Below are 10,477 nucleotides of genomic sequence, written 5' to 3'. Positions count from 1 at the left end.
AGTTATAGCATTTAAGATGCACACAATAAAAAAAGTCCTGGAGATGGATGACGGTAATGGTTGTACAATGCTAATGAACTCAAGGACACCATACTGTACATTTCAAAAAATGGAAAAAGTTAGCCAATCAAGGTAGTTCACACCTGTAATTCCAGCTCTCATAAAGCAGAGGCAGCAGGGCTGAAAATTGTTCACTGGTCAGTAAGCCTAGCCGAAACAGCAAGCTTCCAGCTCAGTGACAGCCCCTGTTTCAAGACAACAGAGAAATAGAAGAAGACACCTGACATCCTGCTTTGGTCTCTGTATGTGCCCACATACTCATGTGTATGTACCACACATACAACACACACACACACATACACACACACATACATAATAAGGTAGGATTTATGTCATATTAACTTTATCAGTTTTTAGGAATCAGATGGAGGGATGGCTCAGTGGTTAAAAGGACTTGCTGCTCTTTCAGAGAACTTGAGTTTGGTTACCACCACCCACATCCGGTGGCTCACAACTACCTGTAATTCTAGCTCCAGGGGACTTGACACCCTCTTCTGGCCTCCCTGGGTACCTGTACACATGTGGTGTGCACACACATACATACACACAAATAATTAGTTAATTAATAAAAATAAATATTTTGTAAAAATAAATCAGTGGCTATTAATGTATGAGTTCATTTCTGGACTCTCAGTTATATCTCAGTGCTCTATATGTCTGCAATTTGTTACATTTGATACTGTGCCTTGGAGTAAATTTTGAAATCAGGAATGAATACTATAGCTTCAATCTTCTTTTTAAGGATTGTTTTGGCTATTCAAAGTCCCTTGAAGTTCCATATGTATTTAGAAACATTTTCTGTTCCTGAGGAAAAATAATATTGAAATTTTCATAGAGATTGTGTTGAATTAATAGATAACTTTGGCTAGTACTACCATTTTAACAATGTATGATCAAAGTACAATTGTACACATGTATGAAATTCTCAAAGAATTAACAAAACTATTACATTGTAAAACAATGTATTGGTCGAGTCCGCGTCCACCCTGCGAGTCTAGATCTCTCCCATCTGCTCCTCTGCCGGTCCACACCGGCCACCCAGTTCGTCATGGATGACGATATCACTGCGATCGTGGTCGACAATGGCTCCAGCATGTGCAAACACGGCTTCGCGGGCCACGATGCTCCCCGAGCCGTCTTCCCATCCATCGTGGGCCACCCGCGGCACCAGGGCATGATGGTGGGCATGGGCCAGAAGGACTCCTACATGGGCGACGAGGCTCAGAGCAAGAGAGGCAACCTGACCCTGAAGTACCCCACTGAGCCCGGCATTGTCACCAACTGGGACGACATGGAGATCTGGCACCACACCTTCTACAATGGGTTGCGTGTGGCCCCTGAGGAGCACCCCGTGCTGCTCACCGAGGCCCCTCTGAACCCCAAGGCCGTGAAAAGAAGACCCAGATAATGTTTGAGACCTTCAACACCCCAGCCATGTACATAGCCATCCAGACTGTGCTGTCCCTGTATGCCTCTGGCCGTACCACTGGCATCTTGATGGACTCCGGCGACGGGGTCACCAACGCTGTGCCCATCTATGAGGGCTACGGCTCTCCCCCATGCCATCCTGCATCTGGACCTGGCTGGCCGAAACCTGACAGACTACCTCATGAAGATTCTGACCGAGTGTGACTATAGCTTCACCACCACAGCTGAGCGGGAAATCGTGGGTGACATCAAGGAGAAGCTGTGCTACGTTGCCCTGGACTTCGAGCAAGAGGTGGTCACGGCTGCATTTTCCTCCTCCCTGGAGAAGAGCTATGAGCTGCCTGATGGCCAGGTCATCACTAAACAATGAGCGCTTTCGCTGCCCCGAAGCTCTCTTCCAGCCTTCCTTCCTGGGTATGGCATCCTGTGGTATCCACGAAACCACCTTCAATTCCATCATGAAGTGTGATGTCGACATCCGTAAGGACCTCTATGTCAACACAGTGTTGTCTGGTGGGACCACCATGTACCCTGGCATCGCAGATAGGATGTAGAAGGAGATCACTGCTCTGGCTCCCAGCACGATGAAGATCAAGATCATTGCTCCCCCTGAGCGCAAGTACTCTGTGTGGATCGGTGGCTCCATCCTGGCCTGGCTGTCCACCTTCCATCAGATGTGGATCAGCAAACAGGAGTACGATGAGTCTGGCCCCTTCACCGTCCACCGCAAATGCTTCTAGGTGGACCGTTACTTAACTGAGTGAGCTGTTACACCCTTTCTTGACAAAACCTAACTTGCGCAGAAAAAAACAAAAAAAAACCAAAAACACACAAAAAAATTTGTTCTTTTGTTTTGGTGCTTTTAACTCAGGATTTAAAGACTGGAACCCTGAAAGCGACGGCAGTCGGTTGGAGCAAGCATCCCCAAGTTCTACAATGTGGCTAGGACTTTGATTATACTCTTTTTTTTTTTTTTTTTAAATAGTCATTCCAAGTATCCCTGGTTACAGGATGTCCCTCCCAAAAGCCACCCCACTCCCAAAAGAAGGATGGCCCAGTCCACACCCTGAGTCTATGCAGGGGAGGCGACAGCATTGCTTTTGTGTAAATCATGTACTGCAAAAATTTTTTTAGCTCTTCCGCATTAATACTTTCTTATTTTTGTGTTTATTTTTGCATGGTCACCCATCTTGCCCCCCCCCCTCTTTTTGTGCCCCCAACTTGATGTATGAAGGCTTTTGGTCTCCCTGGGAGTGGGTTGAGGTGTGAGGCAGCCAGGGCTTGCCTGTACACTGAAAAAACAATGTATTAAGTCTTCCAGGCCATGTACACATTATGTAGGTCTTTCTATTTTTTATTTTATTTTATTTTATTACAGGTTCTCACTATGTAACCCAGGCTAATCTCAAACTCAAGATCCTCCAGCCTCAGCCTCTGGGATGACAAACATGCCCAATAAAGCATCTTTCTTACATTAATATTTTATAGCTTTCAGTTCAGGTAGGACTAAGTACAATGTTTTCATTTCCTTGCTTCAGTCTGTCACATTTTAGATCAACTCTTGTAACTTTTAAAAAGACAATTAGTAGCTTTATTCATTTTGTTGGCATCTACCCATAAGAAGAAAAGACTTACAGGCCACTCAGTAGTACACCAGTGTCTATTGACAACTTTTTCTGAGTCCTGAGTCATATGCTAGAGGGTTGTCAATTTCCATAAGCATAAAACAGTATAAAGATCAGGCAGAGGGGCTGAAGAGATGGCTCAGTGGTTAAGAACATTGGTTGTTCTTGCAGAAGACCCGGGTTTGAATCCCAGCACCCACATGGCAACTAACAACTGTCTGTAACTCCAGTCCCAGGGGATCCAACAACCTCTTCTGACCTCCGCAGGCATTGCACAACACGGGTGCACTTACCTATATACAGGCAATACATGCATACACATAAAATAAAATAAAATAAAATTTTTTAAAATCAGGCAGAAAACTCAGCAGCAGGAATTCTATTAAATGTCTTTTAATAGCAAACTGAGAAATAAACAAAACTGAGCTAAGTATCAATGAGATCATTCAGGATGGGAGAGTTGTCAGATGGAACATTTCAACAGCAAAAGGAGATTTTGCCAGTCACAAGAGAGAAATAAGGGAAAGGGTGTTTGGCGGTTACAGTATGAAAAAAAAAAGTGTGTCAGGGCTGGAGAGATGGCTCAGCGGTTAAGAACACTGACTGCTCTTGCAGAAGACCCAGGTTTGAATCCCAGCACCCACATAGCAGCTAACAACTGTCCATAACTCCAGTTCCAGGGGATCCAACAGCCTCTTCTGTCCTCCTCGGGCATTTCACGACACAGATGCACTTACCTACATGCAGGCAATACATGCATACACATAAAATAAAAATTAAATATTTTTTTTTGAAAAAAGTATGTGACAAGGCATGATCAGGAAATGAAAGGAAGACCACTGTGGGACGTGTGAGTTTGTGGATGTCTGTATGAGCCTGAAGATGAGATAGAGGGTGGCAGGTAGAAAGACACAGGGAAATAATCAGGAGGGAGAAGTGGTTAGTCAACCAGATCATTCATTTAAAGAGTTGTTAAAAATGTTAAGGCCAAGCCAGGCGTGGTGGCACATGCCTTTAATCACAACATTCAGGAGGCAGAGGCCAGCCTGGTCTACATAGTGAGTTTCAGGCCAGCTCACTATGTATGACTCTCACTTATGTGAGACCCTGTCTCAAAAAAGACCAAATAATTTAAAAATTTTTTAAATTTAAAAATGTTAAGGCATGGGAGCTGGAGAGATGGCTCAGCAGTTAAGAGCACTGGCTGCTCTTGCAGAGGACTCAGGTTCCGTTCCCAGAACCCACACAGTGGCTAACAACTGTCCTTAACATCATCAGTTCCGGGGAATCTGATGCCCTTTTCTGTCCTCCTCAGGCAGGTGCACTTACATACACGCAGGCAAAACACTCATACACATAAAATAAAAATTTTTAAATGTTAAGACATATTCCTTTCAATAAATAGTGATTTGATTAAAAACTGCTGCTGCTGAGAAAATTAGAAAAACACAACAAAATCTGTAGAGTAGAAAAGAGGATGTACAGGGATGGAGAGATGGCTCAGTTGCTGAGCACCAGCTAGCTGTTCTTACAGAGGACCCAGGTTTGATTCCTAGCACCCCCATGGCGGCTAACAACTATTTGTAACTCCTGTTCTAAAGGATCCGACGCCCTCTTCTGGCCTCCTCAGGCATTTCACGACATGGATGCACTTACACACATCATACACATAAAATAAAGATAACGAATAAAATATTTTTAAAAAGAAAATAGGCTGTACCAATGTTAGTTCTCTGATTTTAATAAACTTAGTCTATGGTTATAAAAGGGAATAGCCTATGGAAAATATACACTGAATAGGGGGAATCAGTGGTAGAGCACTACCTTGCATGAGGCTCTGGGTTCAATTCAGCACCACAAATAATAAATAATAATAATAATAAACATATATACAGAGATAATGAAATTAATATGGTAAGATACTAATTGGAGAATCTAAGCAAAAGTACATAGGAGTTTTTGTACTATTCTTGAAACTTTCTTATACATTTAAAATTAGTCTAAAATAAGAATTAACAAAAGCAACCAAAAAAAAAAAAAAAACCAGTGCTATCTCCTCTCTACAAATGGGGCTCTGAATAAAAAGTACATTTTTCATCTGTTTATTTTTTTTCTTTTCTGTGGTATTGGGGATCAAATTCAGGGCCCTACACATGGTAGCCAAGTGCCTTAAGTTACACCCTCTACCCAAAATGGTTTTACACACATAGAAAACTATCTGAAAGGCCCCACACTGTTTATCAGTGATTATTTCTGAGAAATACTTGAATGAAAAAAAGGATTTAAAATTTTGTACTTTACACTATCTTACTTGAAATTTTTAGTAAAATGATATACTAATTTTTAATTAAAAATAAAGCTACTCCAGTCGTGGTAGTACACGCCTTTAATCCCAGCACTTGGGAGGCAGAGGCAGGTGGATCTATGTGAGTTCGAGGCCAGCCTGGTCTACATAGTGAGCTCCAGGCCAGCTGGGGCTACAGGGAACCCTGTCTCAAAAAGGCTAAAAAAATAAAAAATAAAAAATAAAGCTACAAGGGCTGGCAAGATGGTTCAGTGGGTAAAGACACTCACTATACAAGCCTGATGACCTGAGTTTGGTTCCCAGAACCCACATAAAGCTGGAAGGAGAGAGTCAACACCACAAAGTTGACCTCCACAAGTGACATTGCAATGCTCCACCCTCCATATACACAATAAATAATAACAATGTCACAAAAGCCAAGCATGGTGGAGACTACCTGTAATTCCAGCATTCAGGGGCTAAGACAGGAGAACTGAAAATTCAAATCTTGCTAAGGTTACACAGAAAGGAAAAAGAAAAAAAACAGAAAAAACATGAAAAACATGGATTTCATGTTTGATGATAGAAGAAAATCTTTCTAATGCATTTTACAGAAGAAGAAACAGTAATAAAAAATAATTTTTAAATTAAGAGCAATAGGCTAGGCATGGTGATGTAGCCCTGTAATCCCAGCATTCCAGAGACAGAGACAAAAAGACCAGTAATTCAAGACCAACCTTGGCTACATAGTGAGTTTGAGGCCAGCCTGAGCTACATAAGACCCTGTCTCAAAAATAATAATAAAATAAAGAATACCATAAATTTTATAATCATACATAAAGATCAACAAATATATATTAACATAAAAAAATTGTTGATACTTAATGAAAATTATTTTATGTCTTTGAGAAGTTTTTTTCAGAAACTGAAACCTTGAAAATCTTACCACACTGTTCTCTCAGCACTGTGTACCACTAGGGAAACAAATCAAAAAAGCTCTCCTAATAGTTTCAGCAAAAAAAAGGCCCACATCTTTATCTTAATTATTGCCTAGTCTTTGCCAAAGCTAAAGTTGGTTTTGTTCAGAACAACTCCTGTGGGCTGACATAAAAAAAAATTACACCCTGTTGTAGTTTCCCTAGCCCACCTGCATGATCAAACAGAATTACGCACTCCTTAAAGTCATGCACTTTACGGGGCGGGCGGGGGCATTATATTATATAAACTCTGGACATGCATAAAATCCTTGGTCACAGACTGAAACTTACTTCAATTTTTTTTTGAAATTCCAGATCCAAAATTCAAACACAACAAATACATCTTTTCAGATATATACATGTGGGGGCTGAAGACACAGCTCAAGGTTAAAAGCACAGACTGCTCTTGCAGAGGACTCGTTTGGTTCCCAGCACCCACATCAGCTTGGCCCACAACCGCATATAACTCTAGTTCCAGGGAGATCTGGCTGCTTCTGCCTTCCACAGTAACCTGCACACATGTGTGCATACACACACACACACACACTCATACACATAAACACAACTAAAAATAATAAACATGAAGTCGAGCTTTGTAGCACACACCTTTAATCCCAGCACTCAGATGGCAGAAGCAGGTAGATCTCTGTGAGACTGAGGCCAGCCTGGTCTACACAGCAAGTTCCAGGTCAGCTGGGGCTACAGGGAGACCCTGCTTCAAAAAAAAAACAGTAACAACAATGTAATAATAATAATAAATCTTTTAAAAATTTTATATATAGATGTTTATTCTATACCTTAATATGCTTCTAGTTATTCAGGTTACTTATTTACCAACACTATAATGTTGAATAAAATGTATTCTCTTCCTTTAAAGAGACATACTCTACTGAACAACCCTAACCATTTTCTTGATTTTTAAAAAGAGAGCAGTAAGAAAGCACCTAGCTATATCATGGTATCAGACAGATAAATTCTTTTGGGCAAATTTGCTAAATGATACACAAAACAACAATAGAAACTTGCCGTAGTGGTTCATTCAGGTTACCATAGCAAAAGACCATAGACTAAGTGACTTATAAACAAGATATTTATTTCTCACATCTCTGGGAATTTAAAAGTCCAAGATCAAAGCATCAGCAAGTCTTCCTCGTGAGGGCTATGTCCATAAATGACCATTCTGGCACAGAAATAGTGAGCTAGCTCTCCAAGGTCCCTTTAATAAGGGCACTAATCTGAATTACCTCTGAAAAGGACTACTTCTAAATACCATCACCTGTGAGTTAGGATTTCAACATGAATTCTTGGGGGAGGGTCACACTTATTCTGTTCTTTCTAAGAATTGCCTTCTGTTGCTGACAAATTCGAATTCGTGCTGAATGCTGTGTTCTATTACTTTGTTCTCACCTGACATCACTTTATTTTATAGCTTTTAATTTGTATTAAGATATATTCTGGCTGGGTGTGTAGGCATAAACCTTTAATTCCAGGACTCAGGAGGCAAAGAGGCAGGGGGATCTCTATGAGATCCAGGCCAGTGTGGTCTACACATAGTAAGTTCCAGGCCAGCTGGGGCTACAAAAAAAAAACAAAACAACAAGAAAAAGGATATATTCTATGGAGAGGGTGTCTTTACTGAATAACAACAGAAACAAATCCTGAGTAACTACAATCAGATCTTAATGGGAAAAAAAATTTTTTTGGAAAAAATTTTAGAATAACATGTTTAAAAGTTTTAACTCTGGGCTGAAGATGTAACTGAGTTGGTAGAGTTCATGCCTAGCATGTATGAAGCCCTGGGTTCCAGCCCCAGCATCACATAAAAGTGGACATGGTAGCACATATTTGAAACATCAACATTTGTGATGTGGAGGGGGGAGGATTAGAACTTCAAGGTCATCTCAAGTACAGAGCAAGCTGAATGCTAGCCTGGGTCCTGTGAGACAACGTTTCAAACAAACAACAACAACAAAAAAGAGAGTAACTAACAACCAGCTAGCCTTTTTGTTTGTTTGCTTGTTTGTTTGGTTTTGGTTTTTTTGTTTTTTCAGAGTTTTTTTTTGTTTTGTTTTTTGTTTTTTTGACACAGGGTCTCCCTATAGCCCCAACTAACCTGGAACTGGCTATGTAGGCCAGGCTGGCCTTGAACTTCAAGAGATCTACTTGCCTCTGCCTCCTGAGTGCTGGGATTAAAGGTGGGATTAAACCTCACTATGGTTGTTTTAGGTAGACTTTTTTTTTTAAGTATTTCAGTAGCTTTTCATGACAAAACGAAAGTCCAGGCAAATCAAAAATTTAAACAAAAACATACGACAATGCAATAAAAAGTTCTAGGAAAGGATGATACATTTTTGTAGGGTTTTGCATTGTAAAAGTGTTCTCTTTTTTTAGTTTTATTTATTATTTTTATTTTATGTGTATGCATGTATTGCCTGCATGTAGGTAAGTGTACCCATGTCCTGCAATGCTGCCCAAATTGGTCAGAAGAAGCTGTTGGATCCCCTGGAACTGGAGTTACAGACAGTTGTTAGCTGCCATGTGGGTGCTGGGATTCAAACCCAGGTCTTCTTTAAGAACAACCAGTGTTCTTAAGTGCTGAGCCATCTCTCCAGCCCTGTAAAAGTATTTTCTAAACATGACAATTAAGCCAGGGAGATGGTTCAGCAGCAATATCACTTGCTGGCAAAACTGCTGTCTGAGTTTGGGTCCTCAGAACCCATGTAATAAGCTGGACTCAGTAAGGAGCACCTGTAATGGGAGTGCTCCTACTAGGAGACAGGAGGGGCTATAGGAGAATTACCTGGAAACTCACAGTCAGCTATCCTGCAGTACTTGGCAAAGGAACAAGAGAGACTCTGCCTCAAAAAAAGGTGGAAGGTGAGAACTGACTCTCAAAAGTTGTCCTCTGACCTCTATGTGATTCTGTGGTATATGAGCACCCACACTCACATACACATCCTACATATATATATATATATATTTTCCTGCTGCTGGTGGTTGTGGTATCTTTTTGAGACAGAGTCTCTCTGTAGGCCCAGCTGGCCTAGAACTCACTATGTAGACCAGGCTGGCCTTGAACTCACAGAGATCTGCCTGCCTGTGCCCTGAGTGCTGGGATTAAAGTTGTATGCCACCATACCCAGTGATCTACATATATACATTTGCACATGCCATACACATACAAATTATTCTGGAATAATAAATAAGTTCACAGAAAAACTAGAATTCTAAGAATTCTAGAATTCCCAGCATTTAGGAGACTGAGGTGGAAGATCACAAGTTTGAGGATTTCCTGGTCTATATAGCAAGTTCCAAGAAAGCCAAGGCTACATAGCTAGATTCTGTCTCAGAACAAAGCAAAACAAAAACCAAACAAATCCACTAAAGTTCTTAAGGTTAATAATGACATGGGATTGAAAAAAGAGCCAAGGAAAAGTACATGGAACAAACATGACATCAAAAGAGCTGATTTCTTTAATAAACAAGGAGTTTTTTTATGATGTTTTGTTGAGATAGGGTCTTATAGTCTACGCTGTCCTGGACCTGCCAAGGATGACCTTGAACTCCTGATCCTCTTGCCTCTATCTTCCAAGTATTGGAATTCAGCTATAGAAACTATGAGGGTTTTGCCTGCATGGAACTAAGTGCATCTTTGCGTGCAATGCCTGCAGAAGCCAGAAGTAGATGTCGGAATCCCCAGAACTGGAGTTCTAGGCAATTGTTAGTCATCATGTGGGTGCTGGGAATGAAACCTGGAGCCTCTAAAAGAGCAGCCAGTGCTCTTGACTGCTAAGTCATCTATCCAGTCCCCTGGGTATAGTTTTTGATAATTAAGAATTAAAAATAGATAATCTAAATCATTAAAACAACTTTGTTAAGAAAATTGATACAGCTCTGGAAAAAAAAACATTAAATTATATCTAATACAAAGGAGACAGAGGATATGTATAATAGTAGAGTGTAAGGATCTGAATTCAATACCCAGCACAAAAAGGGGGGGGTGGAGAATAGAAAGAGAGATAAATATATCCACATCCATATAGAGTTAACTAGATTTCTAGGGTATGTTATATGAACAAATAAGTTTTAGTACCAGTTATCAC

At 40.7% G+C, this 10,477-nt stretch overlaps 1 pseudogene; it reads left to right on the top strand.

Moving 5' to 3' along the window:
- The first annotated feature begins 1,108 nt into the window (after positions 1-1,108).
- LOC103739204 lies at positions 1,109-2,298 on the top strand (annotated as a pseudogene).
- The last annotated feature ends 8,179 nt before the right edge of the window (positions 2,299-10,477 follow it).

This window comes from Nannospalax galili, unplaced genomic scaffold (genome assembly GCF_000622305.1).
Source record: "Nannospalax galili isolate Female #2095 unplaced genomic scaffold, S.galili_v1.0 scaffold336, whole genome shotgun sequence".
NCBI classification, from domain to species: domain Eukaryota; kingdom Metazoa; phylum Chordata; class Mammalia; order Rodentia; family Spalacidae; genus Nannospalax; species Nannospalax galili.
This window is presented reverse-complemented; position numbering and strand designations above follow the sequence as displayed.